Source organism: Manacus candei, unplaced genomic scaffold (genome assembly GCF_025592945.1).
Source record: "Manacus candei isolate 608988 ecotype Guabito, Panama unplaced genomic scaffold, ASM2559294v1 h1tg000043l, whole genome shotgun sequence".
Classification (NCBI taxonomy): Eukaryota; Metazoa; Chordata; class Aves; order Passeriformes; family Pipridae; genus Manacus; species Manacus candei.
Genome location: NW_026138091.1, coordinates 9,844,208 through 9,865,756, shown reverse-complemented (window position 1 = coordinate 9,865,756; position 21,549 = coordinate 9,844,208). Strand labels below are relative to the sequence as shown.

General features: G+C 43.3%; 1 protein-coding gene and 1 long non-coding RNA gene across 3 annotated transcripts in view; one reads left to right on the top strand and one right to left on the bottom strand.

Annotated features, from left to right (window-relative positions):
* SCAF11 (SR-related CTD associated factor 11) overlaps window positions 1-265 on the bottom strand; it is a 49,038-nt gene extending 48,773 nt beyond the window's left edge. The window contains exon 1 of the mRNA XM_051795742.1: window positions 80-265. The gene's annotated coding sequence lies outside the window, so the exon portion shown is untranslated. The remainder of the gene's footprint in view (window positions 1-79) is intronic.
* A 284-nt stretch (window positions 266-549) lies between these two features.
* LOC127474703 (uncharacterized) lies at window positions 550-4,585 on the top strand. 2 transcript variants are annotated; one of them, XR_007905960.1, is made up of 4 exons: window positions 550-831; window positions 3,009-3,145; window positions 4,015-4,148; window positions 4,275-4,585. It is a non-coding gene; the product is annotated as an uncharacterized LOC127474703 (long non-coding RNA). The 2 variants fall into 2 exon arrangements; XR_007905959.1 differs by lacking the exon at window positions 4,015-4,148 and adding an exon at window positions 3,880-3,949.
* The last annotated feature ends 16,964 nt before the right edge of the window (window positions 4,586-21,549 follow it).

Genomic DNA, 21,549 nt, shown 5'->3' with positions numbered 1-21,549 from the left:
GGCCCGCGGCCCTGAGTGCCTCCCTTCACCGCGCGGAAACTCCCGAGGGAGCCGGCCGGCCCCCACCGCCGGTGCTCACCTGGCGCTGCGTCGTCCCCTGGCGCGGCCGCTGCCCCGCACGGACCGGCGAGTCCTGGTCCGTGTCCTGGTCCTGGTCCCGGTCCCGGTCCCCGCGCCCCCTCAGGGCTCCCGCAGCTCTGGGAGCCCCGCGCGCTCAGCGCGCGCCGCGCCGCCACATGTGCGCGCGGTGGCGGGGCGGCAGCGCCGGCGGGACTCGCGCGGGGGCGCTGCGCCAGCGGGGCACGGGCGGGCGGGGCAGCCACAGAGACGCCTCCGGCCCGCCCCGCCCCCGCGAGCATTGTGGGATAGGTCCGCCAGCACCGCCCGCGAGGGAGGAGGCGGGGGCGGGCACAGGGAGGACACGTGATCTGCCGGCCCCGCCCCGCGACCAGGAGCCAATGGGAGGGGACGGGCGGGGCGAAGGCGTGGGCGGGGCGGGGCCGCGCGCTGCGGGCGGTGGCGCCCTCTGGTGGCGGAGGGGTGCGGCCGAAGGATGCGGGCGCTGTCTGTGACGTCATCTGATCGCGACAAGGGGCAGCCCGAGTGCCAACCCTTTTAATATTATTTATTAATTTATTTTAGCATTATTATTATTATTATTTTAATAAAATTGGTCGAAATGCGCACTGGAGGAAGTCCTGTGACCACAGGGGTGTGTGACGGGGCCGCGTGGGCCCGGCCCCGCAGGGGGAGGAAGCAGTGCTGGGCAAGAGGCTGACCCAGAGGGCGCGGGGTCGGTGCCGGCCGCGGCTCGTGGGGCTCACGGAAACAGTGCGGTTTAGTTCTTATACGTTCTCTTATACGTTCACATAACCCGTTATTGTCAAAGCTGTTTGCCGTGTTGTCGTAGGTCCTGCCTATGGCAGACGGGAAAGCAGTTCGGTGCAGCAGCCGCTGCTGGCCTGTTTTTGGCACTGCATCACAGCCCCACGAGACTGTGTCTGCTGGGGGCTCCTCCGCACTGGCTCAGAGCAGAGTTGGGGAGAGCCCAACCCTCAGCTGAACCCCCAGGGCACCACACCTGCCATAGCAACAAACGACAGGGAAGGGGAAGCAGCGACCCCACATAATCAGGATTTGTTGAGTGTCTCCTTGTGTTCAGAATGAAGCTGTCGCAGCCTGAGTAGAGTCAAATATGTGTCAGCGTTAGCCTCTCAACAATTATGAGACCTTATTAGTTGCCATGATCGCTGACAGAGTATTAATTTAAGATCAACTCAGAAGAACTTAAGTGCGAGCAGGCTGTGGGGACAGATTGTAAGAATCACAGGAAGGAATGAAAAGACTGTGTCCATTGGCAGGCTGTAGGGAAATGTAATAAGAAATAAGACTACAGACAAAGTTTGGTGTGCTGATTTAAAGGTAAACTGGCAGGGGAAATGAACCCAATTCAAAAGAGATTATAAACCAGAATAACAATTTAATAAAAAGAGTACAATAAATACAATTACACAGACAAACAATTGGTTTTAACCCACAAAACCCAGCTGTATAACCCAGCACCCCGGGGCATGAACAGAGTGGTGTTCATTGGGCCCCCCTCCCTATGCTGAGCCCCACGTGGTCCCCCTGAGTCCAAAAGTAAAAGGAGAGGGAAAACCTGTTGGTGAGAGTGCTGGTTGCAGTCCGGTCAAGGGTGGTGGTTGCAGTCCGGTTGGGAGTGGTAGTCTCAGTCTGGTTGAGAGTGGTGGTCGCAGTCCAGTCCAATTTCCAGTCCTTCTCTGGATCCCAGGAGTGGTACCAGATGTCCCAAGACTCCAAGATTATATATCCTCAGGTTCAGGCAGGAATGCCCAGTACCTCCCTCAGGGTGGGGAGTTCCACAATGGGTGTGAGGACAGAAGCACCCTCCTATCTCACAGGCCTCTTAACACCCAGCTTATAGCCTGAGGGGTCAGATGTGCTCTGGGCAGCTGCTGTAAATGGTTTATTGATAACAGTTTCTGGGAAATCTCGTGGAAGGGTATAGAATACACAGTTTGGGTTACACCTACACAGTGATGACCTGATCCCAGATGTTCTAACTAGGACATTTGGAAAGCACACACTTAGGAATGGAGATGAAATGTTTAAGATGAGTCTGACTTTAAAGTGATTAAGGTTAATGAACTCCCCAAATCTTCAATTGGACGATATAAAGAAAGCAATTAGGTGTTTTGAAAATTGAGATTAAATAAAGTCCTGTAATAAAACAAGTGACTCCGAGTGCTGTGCTTTGAATAGACTGACTGATGTTTCTCTTGGTAGAGCAGCATGGTGAGGAAGCAGAAGCAGAACCATATTCACAGTGCAGCTGTGAGTACAGATAGAAGCTAGATGTGCCAGAGGAAAACTGGAACACACACAGGGAGAATAGTGTGAATGAGGGCATGCTCATTTAGAGAGGGGAGCAACAGGGGCTGTGATACTAGAAATGAGTGGTATTTGGGTGAGGGAGAGAGAGCGATGATGGCAGAACAGATTGAGAGATTTTGATCACAATATGGTACAGCAAATGAGGTGAGGTGATGCTTGATGAAAGCAGGGATGAGTCAAGAGTGGGACTCCTGAGGGACAAAATGGTAGTTATCCATGAGTGGAGAAATGAGGGTTGGCATAGATCACAGAGGGGAAGATGGAGATAACTGTGTATTTGTGCTGTGAATTTAAATTCTTAACTTGGAAATATTCTGTGCCATCCTACACCATTTACCATCTACACAACATTGCAACAAAGGCACAGGTAAGTGACTATTTATTATAAGGTTTTTTTAATGTAATAAGCCTTAATGACCCTGAAGTGGTACTTCTGGAGTCTGGAAGAGATATGGTGAGAAAATTTTAGCACAGTGGGTTGTTCTTCCTATTGTAACACTGTTGAGAGTGATCAGTTAAAGCCACCAAAATATGCTATGCCCAGGGAACAAAAGAACTGTTGATGATATAAAACTTTTGCTCTCTGATTTCAGATGCTTATTTAAATAATGAACAATTCGTCTATGGAGCTTTTGAAGAATGTAAATATATTCAAATGACATAAAAAACTTCTGAAGTGGAAACTCCGAGGGTTATTCAGAGCTCATTCGCCCTCTCTGCCCCATGCAGGGTCAGTCATGCATATGTTGCTCCTTCACTCAATCCGTTCTTCGAGATCTCTGATGGTGAACTCTCTCTTCCAAAGCCTTCTTCCTCAAGCAGTCTATTTCTCTAGTTTAAAATTTATACTTTTGGAAAGCTGTTCTGATCCATAACTGTGATCCTTCCTGCTGCATCAGAAGCCCATATATTTATCCCTGTCCACTGTAAGCTCTGGGATCAGACTGTCCCCTGTCTCTTTGCAACAGACTTTTATTTGTTTTAGCTTTTTCAGTTCCTTCTCAATCTTTATCTGAGGTTAAACAACATTACTAAAATCAAATATATGGTAAGTGCTTTGTCCATCCTATCCAAGACACCTATTACTTTGCTATAAAAGGAAATGAGACTGCTTGGGCATCATTTCTTGAAAAATTAGTGTTGGACATTATCTTCTTCTTAGCTTTGAAGCAATTAGAAATTGTTAGCTTGATTAGTTTTTCACAGAGATTTTTTTGGAGATCTCTCTCTCCCTTTTTCCACTAATGAATTTTTATTATTGCTTTGATTTGCAATTCAGTTTTGTCATGTGTTTATATATTATGCAAAAAAAATTAAATTAACTGAAAATAAACTAGGAGGGTTAGCTCATTGTTTCAATAATGTAGTGATCTGAAATCTCTGTATTTGGTACTGGCATTCTCATTGCTTTTTAGGGAATTTTAAAATTTTGAAATTCTGCTGTGTATATGTCTATCCAAATAGGTTCTGTGTTTTCTATTTCAAGATTCCTTGGATACTTGGCTGCACTGAGAACATCATTTCAATGTTAGAGGTTCTCTTTTTTTCCTTGTTTTAAAAATTGTTTGATTGAAAGCCTGGTTTTTTATTTACATGCAGTATGTCTTTGCTTGCAAGTTTCATTGTTTGGAAATACAATATAATATTCTATAAATAAAAGTAAGTGGGATGAGTTAACACACACTAGTGAAGAATTCAAGACTTCTGCTTTTTAGCCAAAGTAAATGCAAAAGGTTGGTTTAATACATAAAAAAAAAAATCTTTTTTGAGAGTATAGTCAGTCAGACTATAGATAACTGTTCTGTTTTCTTTTTTTCTTCTTCTTTCTTTTTTCTTATATTTGTTTTAATACATCACAGGATCCACAGAATATTCTGAATTGGAAGGCACCACAAGGATCATCAAAGCCCAACTCCTGGCCCTGCACAGCACAGCCTCAAGAATCACAAATTCTAGAAGCCATGTTGGAAACAAAGTTATTAAACCTCTGCTTTGGATCTTTGGTTGTTTAACTGGGTTTTTTTGATTTCTAACTCCTTCGAAGAAATTACTCAGTTGCTACTCGTTCTACTATTCATGTTTAAACTGACTATGTCTACCATTTAGTAAAGTAAATACAACCCCCCCCTCTTGGCTTAAACTTTGGCAAAACTGAGTTTCAAAAGGTGGGTGGGATCAGATCAGAAAAAATTTGACAGTACACATTTCAGAGTCACAGTATTTCACTGTCCAGGAACAATGCATCAGTGTCTGAGAGCTTCCTGTTCAACTAAATTGTGTTCTGGCTCTGAAGCTGAAGATCTTGGACAAAACCCTAGGAAATCAGACTCTCTCACTTCTTTGTGGGTAGTAGCAACCCTTTGGTATAGGATTAGGGGAATCTTGTAATGGTCTTGGCTGGAATTTTTCTCTTGCTATGCCAGGTCGTGGTCACATTTTGACTGTGCTCCATGGAGATTGAGTGGAATCCTCTGGAATACTCCCCACTGTAGAAATGAAAGATGTTATTAACAGCAATATGGAATATCTTGAAGAAGAAAAAGCAGGATGTGAGATAATTAGCCATAATTCATAATATATAACCATATTGTTTCCTTGGCAAGAAATGGGATGGGTGTTACCTTGTCATGGAGACACCATTCTTTAATTATTCCAAGAGTTCCTGTGAGCATTTTGCAAATATCCTAGCACTATGTTGTGACCAACCACATTTATTCACAGGCTTAAGACAAAAAAATCCTTGGAGCTTTTAACACCAGCATATAGTATGTGCATACCTTGCAGTTTCTCACAAAACCCCAACAGTACACTTCTAAGCAAAAATAGCCAACGTTCTTATTCCAAATTGTCTTCTAATTTGTGGGATGGTGACTTGTCTAACCAATTTAGCCCATTGAACTTAAGCTGAACCATATTATGTAATGGTTCTTTTCATCACCCTGAACAGGCTTACTGGTTTCACTCAAACTTGCTGTGACAGGTTGTGATAAATACTGTTAAAAGTGTTGGGTGCAACCACTGCCCTTCATCTTAGAAGAACTATAGGAGATGGCTAAGTACAAGCACAGTTAAGCTCAAGTTAAAGGCACACATGGGTTTGATCTCATTGGATGGAAAGGTTTTGCTGTGGGACTGTGTGTGTGACAGAGCAAGAGGAGGATAAGAGGGAACGGAGTTAAATGGTGTCATGGTTTAGCCCCAGCTGGGAACCAAGCCCCACGCAGCCACTTGCTCACTGTCCCACCAGCAGGACTGGGGAGAGAACTGGAAAGGTAATAGCCAGAAAACTCATGGGTTAAGTTACAGACAATCTAATGGGGAAAGCAGAAGCCGCGCTCACAAGCAAGGAATGATTTCGCTGCTTCCCGTGGGCAGGCAGGTGTGCAGCCTTCTCCAGGAGAGCGGGGCCCCATCACACGTAATGGTTACTTGGGAAGACAAACCTTTCTGAGGCCTGTCCATAGGAGCATTGATTAGTATTTTGTTATTTGTGTGTTACCTCCTAATTTGTACCATACAGCTGGACTCTATAGATGGAGGTACTGTTTTTATTGCATACCAGCACCCTTTTCCTTCCCTATCTTTTTTCTTATTTAGGAGGAACAGGAGTCTCTGAAATGCAACTTACCATGCCATCAAGTTGTTATCCAAGAGAAGTTAAAGAACAGGATTCAAAACAGTGTCTCCAGAAAATGTCTGTCTGTTCATACCAAGAGATATTACCTTCCCCTCCTGTCTAAGCTGTTCCTCTCCCAGAGGTTTCCATTTCAGGAGAAAAAACCCAACCACACAAAATACAAATAAATCCCAAAGTGATGGTTCTTTACAATAATTTGCCATGCAGTTTGAAGTATTGTTTCTGCTCTCTGTTGTGAGGTGGTAATCATGACCAAAATGGAAAAGCAGATAACTAGAGATGGTAATACCCTCTGATTGCTCCACATGAGTCAATCAAACTTGTCTGGGAATACCCAGAGAGGGCAGGAGACAATCCATGTTCACTTTTGGTAATGTTTTGGTGAGGTGGTGATGAGAAAAGATGATTCTACTGGATTGTTTAGATTTTGTTTAGTTCATGTCATGTTTTCAGTAAGTCTGAGTCTACCATATCAGTTTGTTGGTCCCCTGTGTTGGTTGCATAGCTCTTCCTCAGAGAAGGCAAAACCCAGAAATGCAGTTCAGTGTCACACAGGTGGAAAGAGGAGTTGCTCTGAGGCAGCAGCTCTCAGGGGCACTTTCAGACCATTTCTTCTATTAACTGCTTTTAAAGTTGTGCATGTTTCTTTAAATGCATTCTTTAAATGCATTCAGCAAATGTCAAGTCCTAAGCACAACAGGCAGTAATCCAAATGACTAAAATAAGAACAAAACTTGGCCATAACTTTTAAATAAATCATTTCAGGCTTCAGATTATTTGCTGTATAGCTCACATGAATTACATCTGCTGCCAACACCACCACCATCAGCTTTTCCAAACAGCCATTTAGCTTTGTATTATTATCAAATACTTTATGTTGATAGCATAATTTGGACATTAGTGATTTACTGCACCCAAACTGGGCTATGTTATTACAATCCCTAGGCAGTAATCCCCAGTTGATCACCCAGTAGAGTCACCCGTGAGTTGCTAGCAAATGGTCCTGTACAAACTGAAGTGCTGTTCGCTATCTAATAAACACATTGTTCATAGTGAACTCGCTAATAAGGGCACCACTAAAAAGAAATCCCTTAATCATATATAATACTGCTGGAGTATTTTTAGTGCATACTAAACAATCTTTATACCGAAAACAAGAACTAAGCATCCACTCTACTAAAAGTACTACACCCCACTTAATACACCCTGAGAACAGTATTTTCAAAAGTGTGTTGAAATAATTTATTTCTGACATTTCCCCCAAAGTAGCACTTCTGCTTGTCTACAGCTGCTCAGGTTGACGTTATGGAAGAAGGCAGCTAGGTGGAGAAGTTGTTAATGTTACGGTGCTCATGCCCATGCAGCCACCATCGAGGCTGCACTAGAAGAGGTGTTGGCTTTATGCACTGAAAAGAGTTTTGTTGAATTGCTGAGATTACCCACAGGTCATAAAATTAAGCAGAAATGTAATTATTTCCTAGGTCCATCATCACATGCCTTGGGTTTTTTCTAGGGTGTTTTGGTTTATTTTTTCTTCCATGGTTACATTCAAAAATTAATTTTAGCACTTAAACTAGGATTTTTTTCAGTGAGACTTTTTCCACCTGAAGTTCGTTAGTCCTTTGAATTTAAAATACTGAAAGAAAAATCTAATCAAAACTGTAAGCACCTTCATACCTGTAAATATACCAAAAATTAGGGAATTAACCTTCCCAATGATAATTCAGTGAGTTGAGCACCTTCTGATATGCCCTCTGCTGCAGTCTCAGGGCTCCCAAGCTGTGGGGCATCCTGCGTGCTGTAAGGTCTCTGTCACTGATGCTCTCAGCTCTACCTGGCAGACCAGTGAGAGTGCCATGGTGTGAACACGTCACCCAAGCAAGGCTCACAGGACAGAGAGGTGAAAGACAAATTCTGGAGTAGTGTCTGAAAGGAAAATCCATCATGTCTTCAATGGACCCAGAGCTAAAAAGACAGACTGGGTTGAAACTATCATGCAATGTCAGAAATCAGTTAGCCAGCTGTTGAAGAAAGCAGCAGCATCTTAATTACCTTCTTCCCCCAACACCTTGATGTTACCATAGACCTGTTTAGGTGGAGTACCTGCAGGTAACTGCCCTCCTCTATAACAACTCCTTAGTTGTCCTTCATGATCTGTGTGTGCTTTTTACACTGGATATATCCTTGTGATATACCTGTACAGGATGGTCATGTATCCATTTGTTTATCACACAGAACTCACAGAATCACAGAACAGTTGTGGTTGGGAGGGACCTCTGAAGGTCATCTTGTCCAATATCACCTTACTCAGGCAGGGCCATTTAAAGTGGGTTGCCCAGGACCATGTCTAGATGGCTTTTGAATATTTCCAAGGATGGAGACCACAGCCTCCCTGGGCAACCTGTGCTGGTGCTTAGTCACCTCTCACAGTGAAAAAGTGTTTCCTGATATTCAGAGGGAACCACCTGTGTTTCAGGTTTTGTACATTGTTGTGGGTCCTGTCTCTGGGCACCACTGAAAAGAGCCTAACTCCGTCTTCTCTACACCCTCCCTTTAGGAATTTGTACACACTGACCCTCCTCTTCTCCCAGAGGCTGGACAGTCCCAGTCTCTTGGCCTTGCCTCATATGTGAGGTACTCCAATCCCTTCATCATCTGTGCAGTCCTTTGCTAGAGTCTCTCAAGTAGCTCTGTATTGCTCTTGTAGTGGGGAGCTCAGATCTGGATACAGCACTCCAGGGCTAAGCTGAGGTGAAGGATCACCTCCTTCAGCCTGCTGGCAATACTTTGCCTAATGCAGCCCAGGGTATACCATTTGCCTTCTTTTCAGCAAGGGCACCTTGCTGGTTCATGTTCAACTGTGTCCTCACTAGGACCTCCAGGACCTTTTCTGCCAAGCTGCTTTTGAGCAAGTATGGGGAAAAAAAGCAAAAGAAAATGGTATAACATTAGATGAGCTGTTCTGTGAATTTCCAAATTTATGAAGGAACTAAGTAGATCCTATTAATGCTATCTTCCAAGGTTAGAGAAAAGGAAATGTTATAAAGTTTTAATAAAACAGCCACATTTCTTCTGAGGGAGCACATTATATATTTTTGTAGCTAATAATAACACTGAGCTGTTAAGGGGAGTCAGTAGTGACCTATTCATTTTGACATTAAAATTGTGACTGAATCTTATACCTAATCTGTGGCAATCCTAGTGTTTCAAATGTTAGGGTACACTGCCCACTAACATTCTAAGCACATAGTGTAAGAGTATTTATTTTTGCCTACCAAATTCTTTCCAGCGGCTTTAAAGTCTATAATACAAGTGGTAAAGAGACTTCAAATAAAATTTTGTACCTTAACAAAAATGACATCCAGCACTGAGACTGCACCTCTCCAGCAGAGGTACTCCATGTTTAGCCAACCCTCCAGAATAAGTTGGATATGTTGAATGCTCTCTAGCCCTGTGATTTCCTTGTATTTCCTTGATGCCATCTTTCCTATCACAGCATCCATGTACTAGCTTATGTGGGAGACTGGTGCTGTGGTGGTCTGGAGGGCACTGCTGCCCATGAGAGCAATTATTCTGCTCTCCCTACTTGCTGACCACCCTTCCAAAAGGACTTCAGGAATGGATAGGGAACCATTTTAAGGGTGAGGTGAATTTATCAGATGGCAGTTGCTGGCTTCTGAATGCTGGGATTTTTTTGTGGTGGGAGAGATGGACAGCTGTCTTGTTCCACTCCTTAAACCCATGCATCTTGCTCCCTGGAGGGGCTGTTCCTGGGGATGCTCTGGAGCAAGCTGGATCCCTGGGCTTGCATGTGGCAAGGAGACAACTCCTGTCAGCCAGCTTATACCTGTCCCCCCACCCCTTGGCCCCTGGGAACATTTCCTGGGGCAGTAGTTTGTGGGGATTTCTACACTAATTTTAATAAAGCAAATTTCTAATTTTTAGAGGAAAAATGTGGATTTTTATTTGACTCTGAACTGGCTAATAATTCTCAAAAAATTTAATTGGAAACAAAAGCTCTATATGCTAACTACAGTTGTCCATATTTTCTCAAGCTTTAGTTACTTAGATAATTGTGGGAAACGATGCAAGATCCTCTTTGAATAGGGCCTCTTCCCCAAATGAGCATCAGGATGAGTAGCTGGAAACCCCACCAGACAACTTTCCTGGAGCAGCTCCTGCAAAGCAGGCACCAAGCAGCTATTTTATGCCTGGAGCTGCGAAAGATGCCAAATAACGCAAGTAGCCGCATGGTGGAGCTAGGTTTGAGGAGAGGGCGGTGTAAGCATCCCAGGAGATGCTTCTGGCTTTGAGAAGAGAGATGCCGCCTCCCAAACTGCTGGCTGGTTTCCTACTTGTTGTCTTCCAGACATAAGTGATTCGTAGGCCGTCAAATAGAGAGGAAACACACAGAGAAAAAACATTTGTCAACAGGGAAGAGATTTAGCAAGCTGTTCAGCAAAACTAAACAGCAGAATTGAGTGCCAGCAGGCACAGGACCCTGGCTACACAACTAACTGCTAAAATGGAAACATAGGATTAGGGGAAAAGTTCAATTTTGAACATCATTTAGCTGATTTCCACCAAAAAAAAGTATTTCATCAGGTTCTAAAACAGAGCCTATGATTCAGAATAAGGCTGCAATCGTTTCTGTGAATGAGAGGTATAACTGAGCGGTGGCATCCTGCATCTCCAGAAGGAAAAAAGAAGTTACTGCAGCAACTCCTTTTAGACAACTTTTCTGTTCACTGCGATGAAGTAATTTCAAAATTAATTGTCATGTTACATATCAACCACACCATTTGAAGGAGATGCAGAATTTCTCTCTCCCGATGGGACTTCCTGCCAGCTGGTCAGGAGGAGCAGTAGGTGGCACCCTGTCACCCTGTGACAGGGCAATGTGGTGCTGGGGAGCTCTGACTCATAACCGAGCCGGTGATTAGAAACCAGAGAGACGCTGCTTTTATGTCACATTGCAACCTCCCTCTCTCCATCAGCCCTCCTGGCTTTCATGGGATATACATTTCCCATCCCTGGCTTTCCCCACTGCATAGCCACTTATTCATCCCCTTCCTTCCACCCCTCACAAACACTTCATTGTACAGCACTGATGCTACTGGGTTTTGCCGGAGGTTTATTTCAGTTATCCCTTTTTAGAGAGAGCTGAAGGCGGCAACCTGTGATTGAGCACAATGACTGTCCCTTAGAGAAATGGACAGACAAAGATATTGTTAGTTCCTATTGAGTGGTGATGTCAAATTTTCACAGGATCAGGCTTTTTATGACCAGCCATATTTAGCAATTTAGCAGTACTGTAAGTGAGGATGTGCATCATTTCCTGGGATTGTCAAACCTTTGATGGAACTCTTGGAATGCAATGAATAATATTATTACGATACTGTACTTTCTTAAACATAGTGGGCATAATTAAAGTCCAACCCACAGAGGTCAGATCCATTTGACTCACTATTGTTAAGAGACTTCTGTTTATTTTGACAATGGCTTGTTTAGAATATTAAGTCAATTAATTTCTTGCCTTCGTGGAAGGTGTTATTTTACTATGTCAGGGACAATGTGAAGTTCTGAAGTAAAGCTATAAATAGAATTCAGATAGTATTGGATCTGGTTGTCGCTTAACAAAAGTTAAAGGAGGTTTGGCAAAATCAGTGAAATTATTATTTGCATCAGTGTACTATCTGATTCGGTATACTTAAAAATGGTTCTATATCTTTAAAGGTAGGATTGCTAAACCGGTAGCAGTGTAGACTATATGAAACAATAACACTTTTAAAATTTCAGTATTTTTAGGTATTTTGCTCTCTCATTTTATCATAGTGAACTAGTTTAGACAAAAAACTATATTTCTTGGGTTTATGTTGGTTTTACCATCTGGAGCAGAAGCACAGTACTGATGCACTGTATTTGTATGAAGTATTACACTGGGACTTTTAAAGGGATCCTATTGGGTGAAAAAGTCTGAACTATTATCACCAATAACAGCAAAATAATTATTAATGAAAACCATTAGCAAAAAGCAATCCCTATTTTTTAGCTGATTAGTCTATGCATTTGATAGCCATCTGTCCATAATTAGTTTCATGGGTTTGCTGATATGACCACTTAGATTTAGATCTTCAGAAGCATTTCTGTTTGGAAATGAAGGGCAAGCCTGGTGCTTGTGTTTATTATTAGAAACCTAAATAACTTCGTGGAGTCAGACATTAGTCCTGGTAATGGAAGCCCATTAATCCATACCTAACTTTGTTACTGTGAACACTCTGGTTGTCAAGCTTAGAAAGAAAAACTTCTTTCTCACTCTCAGAATAAAGAAAGAGGGCAGAAAGATTCCATCCAGAGGTAGGGAAGATAACAGCAGGTGAGTGGCTTTCCACACAGAAGCTCACACTCCTGCAGATGCTTGTGCGGGGTGACTACCCGGGGCACAGGGTTGGACAGGACAGCTGTAAGCTGTGGTGGGGGATGCAGGCGGGCAGCTCTCCCTCTCAGTGAGAGGACCATGCTGTAACCACCTCAGGAAGTGGAAAAAGGGCAGCAATTCCAGGCAATGCATCTTCTAGCTTTCTGAAGGCAAACAGCTGAAGCACCACAGAGGCCGGATGTCTCTGAAGGAGATGTCTCTGCAAACCCAACCAGCTCCACTTCCCACCACGTGCCATCCCAATGGCTATCCTTGGGGGAGCTTAGGGTGGGCAGTGCTTGTCCCTGTGCTTTGTGGGCAAACCATCACCTTACCCCGTCCATATTTACTGACCACTGAACAAGGAGCAGACTTAATCACCTGGGGCTGCAAATGTGTGTTATACTACTTTTCTTTCATCCTTGTGTGAGAGAAACACATGAGCACACATTGAGGTACTGATGGACATGCGGGATAACAGAAGCAAAAGTTGCTGGCAGCATCTGGCGGTATGAACAGACAAGATGGAAAGGAGTAGAAGGGACAGTGCCTGAAAGCCACTTCTCAAATCATTGTACAGATCTCTGCAATTTTTCTCCTCAAGCTGAAGGGAAGAGGGCAGGACAACAACACTAGAATGAGTCTAGGTTTTGTTCATGATTGATTTTGCTGTCTTGCTTATATAACCCACCTAATCCTGCCTCCTAGCTTAGTAAATCACAGCTTGCAGCCCTCTTCTTAACCAGAGGATAATGATGAAAAGCAAATCTCATTACCCATCAGCAGTGCAAGAGAGAGAAAATCGAAAGTAAAGAGAATTATAATGTTGCCACCTAGATGGAATCAGTTTTATCTTCATTTTTATCCTGTATTAATTCTCAGACACACAAACCCAAACCCACTGTGCCAGGGGGGTGGTAAATGAGGTAGGAAGTGGAGTACAGGATTGTCCATGACTGGAGGAGCCCAGATCTCAGGCTGAAGGTGTGGGATTAGTGAGTCAGGGGCCGTGTTTATTCTATTGTCCTCAGTTATGCCCTCAAATGAGTAGGCAGAATTTACAAAGAGATATTGAACTTTCCAGAATAGTACTCTCACTGACATATCCTGGCCAGTAATATCAATGTGAGGCACTTAAAAATATTCTCTTATTTATTGACCTAAGCAGGAGCTGAACTCTTCTGGCAATTTATTCTCAGTGGGGAGACCAAGTATCTGGGACATCTGATCTTGCATACCCTCCCTTGGTACTGGGGAGGTACAGGTTTGTCTTTCATTCTTTTCGTGCTAAAACAAGGGCAGTGCTAAAAATATTACAGGGAGGGGAAGAAAAAGGGGGAAGCAGGGCTGGCCTCTAATTCAGTCACTTTGGTCACAGAGTTATATGAGCGACTTTGGTCTTGTTTCTTCAGACGGTTGGTTTTTTTCTTAAAGTAAATTTGCTCTTTGCTGAGATTGAAATAGGGTATGGCCAACAGGCACACAGGGAGGAAGGGGAAGGGCAAGCAGAAGAAGCATTAGTAAAACAATCACTCACAAGAGCCTTTAATTCTCAGTGTTTGGGAAGTGGTGCTATCTAGATATTGGCTGTCCTCCACAATCTGCACCTGGAAAACTTCTGGGGGAGGGGCTGAACTAGGTGTTCAAACCAGCCCCTGCAGACTTCAAAGATAAATTAAAGGAGGGTCTCCAAGTGAGACAGCACCATCTTTCCTAGGCCATCCTTCACTGAGAGCTGAACCCAGCCCTTGACAGAGCAGGGACATGGGATCATTGCTCCAGCATGCAAATGATGGATGGAGGCAATGCCGTCAGGGCACATGTGACCCCATCTCTTCGACCAGCTCTGATTAGGAACCTTGTGTTTTGCAGCAGTAGCAGAACAAATGCAATCAGGAAGGCCATGTGAAATCAATTTTTGTTTAATTATTAATTGCATATCTCTATGCTGTACTGAGGAAATAATTCCAAATCCTATAGTACCCAGCTACTTTCAGCTGCTTTCTTGAAGGTAAGTGTGTGACCCTGGTTTCAATTGCTACTGTAAATATACAATTATTTATAAAGTATCTCACAGGGACCATGTGGTCCCCTTTTGAATAAAAATGCACAGGTGGAGCTGAAAAAAAATCAGTGAAAGAGAGGTGTAATACATTGATATGTAGCAAACCATCTGCTTTCATGTGTGAGTGATGTTATAACAAACTGCAGGAGGCACAGCTAAGACAATTGTAGAGAGTCAACTCCTTCATGGTGTTTGCAGATCTTCTGCTGGTCTTCTGCCTTTTGCCAATTTTGTGTTGTCATTTGCTGCAATATACCAGAAAAACCATATTGGCTACCTTCTACACGCCTGGGACTGACAACCCTCTGTGGCTTTGTGAGAGACTGGAGATTTAAATTACTTTAACTTTTGCTAGGTCTAGGAAACACATTGAGTATCACCAATCAACTGTGCTAAAATTAAAATGTTTTGAACTAGGTTTATTCTGCAAAACAGCAAGAAAACTGATGTAGACCTTCTCATTTATTAAAATATTTTCCATACTGGTCTGAAACTTACTATGGATTTGCTTGAATGTTGTTAGAGTAATGTTTGTGTTAGTTCTGGGTTATTACAAAGTAGCCGTGAAAGTTGCAGAGATCTGGTTTGTATTATTGCTATTATAATGTCAGGATAAGTACAGGTGCCAGACAGGAGCATCACTGATGGCACTTGGGTTACAGTGCAGCAACGTGAACCCTTAATGGGTCGCTGGCTCTGCAGGGAGAAGGTGGCTCGGTACCAGCAAAAGGGCAGTGGAGGTGGTTATGGGTGTGAGCATGTTGTCCTATGCTTTGCTCCATTTAGCATTACGGGAGCTAGGCTGCTGGCAGTCCCTTGAAAGCACAAAGGCAGTGACTGAAAAACTATGGATTTGTTATGACAAGAAAAGAATGACAGACGGGATAACCAGTTCTAGCACCAGCCCCATGAGTTTGGGAACAGTTCAGTGAGCCTGCCTGGCTCAGTGAGCCTGCCTGGTTCAGTGAGCCTGTGATGAGTTACTTTTGCTCTTGCATGGTTTGTGAACTCGGCTGGAGGTCAAGAACCTGTCTCTGCCCTTCCTGCCCAGCCTCTAAGAGCAGGCAAGCAGAGAGCGAGGATTGCCTCTATGTGTAGAGAAGGAGTCTGAGCTGCCCTCCTGAAAATCCAGCTGTGGCTACACCTCCTGGGCAAAGTGGAGAGGGGAGGCACCTGAAAATGCTTTATAAAAAGTCAAGAAAAATATAAATTTCAATAAAAAAGGCAAAGGGAATCAATATTTAAAGAATACAAGCAATTTTCATTTTCTGAATTATCACAGTTATAACAATGTAACAATATTATGAATAATATAATGACCAGTATTATTAAAATTTATTCAAATGTCTTCTGTTTTGACATGGAAATTCCAACCAGAGAATTCCAACTCAGTCTCAGGCAGAGACTGAGTCAGACAGAAAAGCACAGAAGCAATAAAAGGGAAATTATAAATAAACTGAGCTGCCTTATTCTCTTATCCAGTCCTGCTTGAGGCCCTCAAATGCAGGACAGTCAAACAGGCCTTCTAGCCAACATCTCCTGCCTGGCCAGCTCTGAGGAGATGTTGAGTCTCTCATGGACACTTTCTTTCTTTGCAGTGTGTTTTGTGCCTCTCTAGAGAATACATTGAACAGACTTCACCATCTCAACTGACTCTGCACTGGGGGCACTTAGAGACTCTCTTGTGAGAACCAGCAGCATAAAATGCTGAAATGAGAGAGCAAAACATTACTAAAAAAGAAAGCATGGCTCATCAAGAGACCTGTATTTCCACACAAAGCTTTCTGACCCTCTGTCAGTCTTTCCTTACTTCAATCAGCATCAAGGTTATGTGTGTGTAACCCTTTTCTCTTACTCCCCTTCTGGGCTTCCCAGGTGAGGTGCATCTTTCTGGAGCATCCCTTTATGGAGTATACCAAACTTTTTTGACTGTAAAGCAACTAACAGAGAAGATGGTCCTTCTAAAAGCACTATTTTCTGACTTGAAACAGAAAAGCAGTAGGCACACAGTGTCTTGCAGAGAAGTTATGGGCATCACAACCAACATCAGATGGGCTGCTAAATGACATGCACACATTAGTGCTGTGGTATGTCTATCTTTTCTTCAGCTGTTGAAGAAAAACATGTACCTGTCTCATCCCAGGCCTAACCATTTGAAAAATGATTCCCAGTGAGGCTTGTCTTTGTGCTTCATTTACTTGCTGGGTGAGGTGGATTTGTTCCATGGGTCATCAGGAGCTTGCACACCGGAGTAACACTTCAGTTTCTGTGTGTTTAGATAAAAAAAAAATGGTGCAGGAGCAAATACTTTTGGCGACCTAGTTTTGTCAGAGCTGAGAGCAGATATATTTTCTATAGCATGCAGTATTGCTGCAAAGCCTACTGGTGAAGTGCTAAACTGCTAGTGTCTGTGCTGCTTTACCTCCTGACTTGGATGAGAATGACAAATTTGTGTCAGAGATTGGGGTCTGCATGTGTAGCCCACAAGGACAAATCATATACGTAATGATGTTTTTTCTCTGCTGACTGTGAAGATGAGTTAAAAAAGCAGCAATAGCTAAAGACACACTTATAAATATGAGTGTGTGTGCAAAGTAATGTTGCCGCAAGAACAGAGAAGACTTTGGTGTGTAGTTGTGCAATTCTCAGTAGCCATCCCCAGCCACGTTGGCTACTTCCTCACAGCTTGGGCCTTGTGCATTAGGTAGGGTCTCACTGAGCTCTACAACCATACTTGCACTTCCCTTTAATTTTTTTATTCTCAGTTGAGATTTGCAGTAGTGTTGTCCTAAAAGACCTGGAGCTCCTACAACTCCAGTGCGGTAGTTTTCATTCCTGCCGATGTTTTCCTTGGTAGAGCTGTTTATTTTCCTGGGGTTTTGTTGACTCTCTACATCTTTTATAGAATTGGTTTAGATGATTTTCATTTCTTACCAAGATTGGTACAAATAAAATATAAATCCTTTATCAGCAGTAAAATATATAAAGGCTTGAAGCCCATCTAGCATTTCTTTTGTCTCCCCCATCCCCCCAAAGCAGTTTATGTATAACTTAGTAGAAATCCATTAAGGCAGTTCTTCAGATTGTGGAAGTCTAAGACATTTCAGCAGGTTATATAAATCTAAGGCTAATTCCTTTGATCACAGTGGACCTCAACCATTTCATTGCAGGCTGTGAATCTTAGAAAGTCTGTGGAAGTAATGCCTGGGAATAGCTCTGTGTATCTCATTAGTAAATTAGTCTGATGTGACTACCACTTAGTAGTGGCTGCTAGTGACCTTTGAAAATAAGCTCTGTACCAACCCAAGATCTTTGTCTCTAGAACTCTTCGCTCATAAAACTTGGCACCCTAAATTCTTGTGAGTCATTAATTAACTCTTAATTCTTAAAAAATTCAGATATGGGTTCTATATAGCTAATCTGATCCATTGTAACTAGACTGTGGGTTTTCTGTCTTTGGCTCATCCAGATTTCCTGTAAGGTCCCTGGGAGGGAAAATTTGCTGGGGATATCCATGACAAGGACACGTGGAATCTCTTTGTCTGCTTTGAGCCATAGGACATCCCAAAGTTGGTACTTTCCCAGCAAAGTAGCAGAAGTGTTTCCAACTGTGTATCAGGGCATTGCTGCATGTGGTGGAGCACTTAGGGAGGTCCACTGATGCAGCAGTGGGGTTGGAAATACTGCACGTTCTTCTTCTGTGTAAATGCCCTCTTCTTGCCTGTCCCCTTGTGAAAAGTACCTGTCAGAGCTGGCTTTGATGAGTCCTGCTCTTTGTGGATGTTGTTTTCATGTCTCAACTGTGCTAACCATATTGTTTCCGCAGAGGTAGGTAGCTAAGTAAAGAGTTTGTTGCAAGACTTGTTTTCTAGCTATTAGTTTTGACCTATTTTGTTTATTGGTATCTGGACTGTTTGTCCAGATGCCAGTAAAATAAAAAATACCAAAAAAAAATGCTTTCCAATTTTAGGCAACTATTTTGAGCCCTCAGAGTGGTACTCATTTGCCCTGAGAGCAAGTACAGGTTATTTCTGCAGTAAACAGGAACTAGTGGTCAATCTTGTGCTTGATAGAGGGTTGCAATGTAAATATAGAAATGTTCTTACTTGAATGAACTGATTTATCATTGTACTCTCTTTTAGGATAGTGAGATTGTCCCAAGAGAAGTCAAGGTGTTGGTGACGTGTTTGCTCATGTGTTGAAGTGCCACCGCACTTGCTCAGTGCTTTAGCTGCCTATATGCGGTCTGCAGACTACATGGGGTACATCTTCTGCTTTAGTACATCTATGCTATTTCTACTCATACTCTGGTCAGCCACAGAGACAAGCTTTGTCCTCACAGCTGACCAGAGCATGAGTGCCAGTAAGAGCTGAATTTGCCCTGGTGTAATCTATAGCAGGCAAAGACATGCTGGAGCACTAGATGAAGGAAGATAATTACGTGACATGCATGTATCTAAACACATTACCCACTCCCTAGAGAACAATCTGCATCTTACTGGGCACTGGCAGCCTTGTACAAAAGATTTCAGGCCATTCTCTATTCCTTGGCCCAGAGTAGAGGTGAGAATATCATCGCCTCACTGGATGGGATTGGTCGTGAATGGTACAGCCAGTGACGACATGTTACTCTAGGAAATCAGCATCCTGTGTGAGGATGACACATCTGCTTTTGTGGTGATAGTGATTGTGTGTTGAAGCCATCAACACAGCTAGGACTCAGTTATTTAGTCTTTTTGGCCAACTGAGTTTGATCGTTCTGCTCCCAGAACTCTTTAAGAAAACAAACAATTTCTGTACCCACATCCTAGGGTTTATTCCATTAACTGCAGGGACTGCATATTCTGGTTAAAATAATCTTCCTCTGGAAAAAGGAGCAGTTGACCCTGCTTGTTCTGCACAGAAAGATGCCAATTAATTCTCTAGTTAAGTAAAAACTTAACAAAGACTTGCCTGTTGCTCTACAAGATTGTTTATCAATTTACAGGGAGGCCACACTGCCTTTTCAAAGTGCTGCTGGAGGGCTGCCAGCAGAAGTAACAGAGACTGCGCTCATTGTTTAAATGCTACTGGATGTGGAAATGGCAGACTGATGCCTGTTTTCCTTTCATTTTATGATGATCTAATTGCAAGAGATATATAATTCCTTGTTATGTCAGGGAAGTTGTTTCTCCAGCATCTGGTACTTCTGATTATCTACAAATGGTATCTGAAAATTAATAGGAGATCAAGCTATTGCGTAAGAAATACTACTGGGAACTGCTGCCTGCACCAAGCCCAAGGAGACTTCAGTCTGCAAGAACTGGCTTTGTCAGTGAACATATAATTTTCTTTTTTTTCTTTTAATTTTTTTTTTTTTTAACATCTGAATAAATTACAGGCTTTGGTTATGATCTGAAGAAATGTGTTCTACAAATGTTGTAGCATCTGTATGGTGCTGTTTTTACTACAGTCATTGTACGGGTCATTAATCTGATCCCACATCGTAAAAATTTCTCCACTCTCTTCATGAGTTTCTTTCTTATCATAACTCTTACCAATATCTTGGTGCCTAACTCTGCTATATTCCCTTATAATTACTTGGGATAGAATAAGTGCTTTTTTATCCTCGATGTACTTGGCTCCTGTGGTGGTGCTGCTGAGCACCACACTCACCCCATCTCTGTGACAGACTGCACATCCAGGAGCTCTGAAAGGCCGGTCCGGGCGGCTGGGGAGACATCTGGCCAACAGACCATCCTCTCTCATCCTCATCAGCTGCTCACCAGGATAACCTCTTGGCATGAGCCTGAAGAGGAGAAATGTCAGCTGCTCCTGCATCTGGTACTTGGTTTTCACTTCTCTAATCACTGTCAAACACCTCTGCACAAGGGTTGTTGCCACCCTTGCTGTGCAAGGGGAATGGTTGAGCAAACCCCTCCTAAGCAAGGTAAGGGGAACCAGCAAGTTTGCCTGGGCTGTGGGGCAGGTCTGTACCAGGCAGTAATGGGGACAGTCCAGCTGTTGCAAAGCTTATGTAAAGTGAGAACTGCTGGGAAAACAATAGGTTAGGGTTAGGAAAGAATAATTTTTGGAAACTTACCTGAGCATGGGTGTGAGGGACTGAAAGAAATTAACTGGCTCAGAACAACTCTGTGTGTGGGGAGAGGAGGCAGATCGGGTTCTGCCAAGGTGGAGTGGTGCTGTGCCCCCCCCATAACTCTGCCTCCTTGAGAGCCTTTGGCACAGCTGTCAGTCACTGGCACACTGGAAGCATTGCCCCACACCCTGCCCTGGAGCCCCAGTCCAGCCCCAGAGTGGCCAGTGGGCCAGAGGTCCCACATGAAGGGGGTGGCCACAGAGGGCCAGCGCAAATAAAACCAACACCATGAAGCCTCCACATGGTCATGACCCTACCGTCAGGACATATGGAAGCTGAAATTCCAGTGACCCAAGGCAGTAGTTATAATTTTCTTTTTTTCTCTCTCTTTCTTTACTTCTTCTTCTAATCTCCTTTCTTGATATTTGGGTAACTTAAGGCTGGATGGGTGGGATTTTGCTAAGTTGTATGGGTTAGCATGTGCTAAGTCAATGTTTTGTGAAATGCTTTAGTTTGTTTGAATGCCGCCCTTAAGTTTTTGCCAAGTTCCCTTATTTTCTAAAGTTTGCCAGTAAAAGTGTGTTATTTGACCTCTTGAGAAGTGTGTGTAGTGTCTTCTCTTGTGCTCTCTCTCAAGGTATAAAAAGAACTGAAGGCCCTTTTAATAAATCTGGCAGGTGGATTTTTGGAGCCTTGTATATTTTTAATGTAAAACCCCTTTGATGAGCTCGTAGGGCGAGGCTAGGGTGTTACAGTGGATCCCAAGAGGTGTCCAGGAAGGAAGAGCATATGGGAGCATGTCAAGGGCATGGTCAGTACCTGGTACATTTGAAAGGCTTAGTCTGAAGTAATAATCTCCACAAAAAACTAGGTAAATTTCACCAGCTTTTCATAACTGGCAAGAGGACAGTTCTTAAGGTTTGCTGCCCACTGGG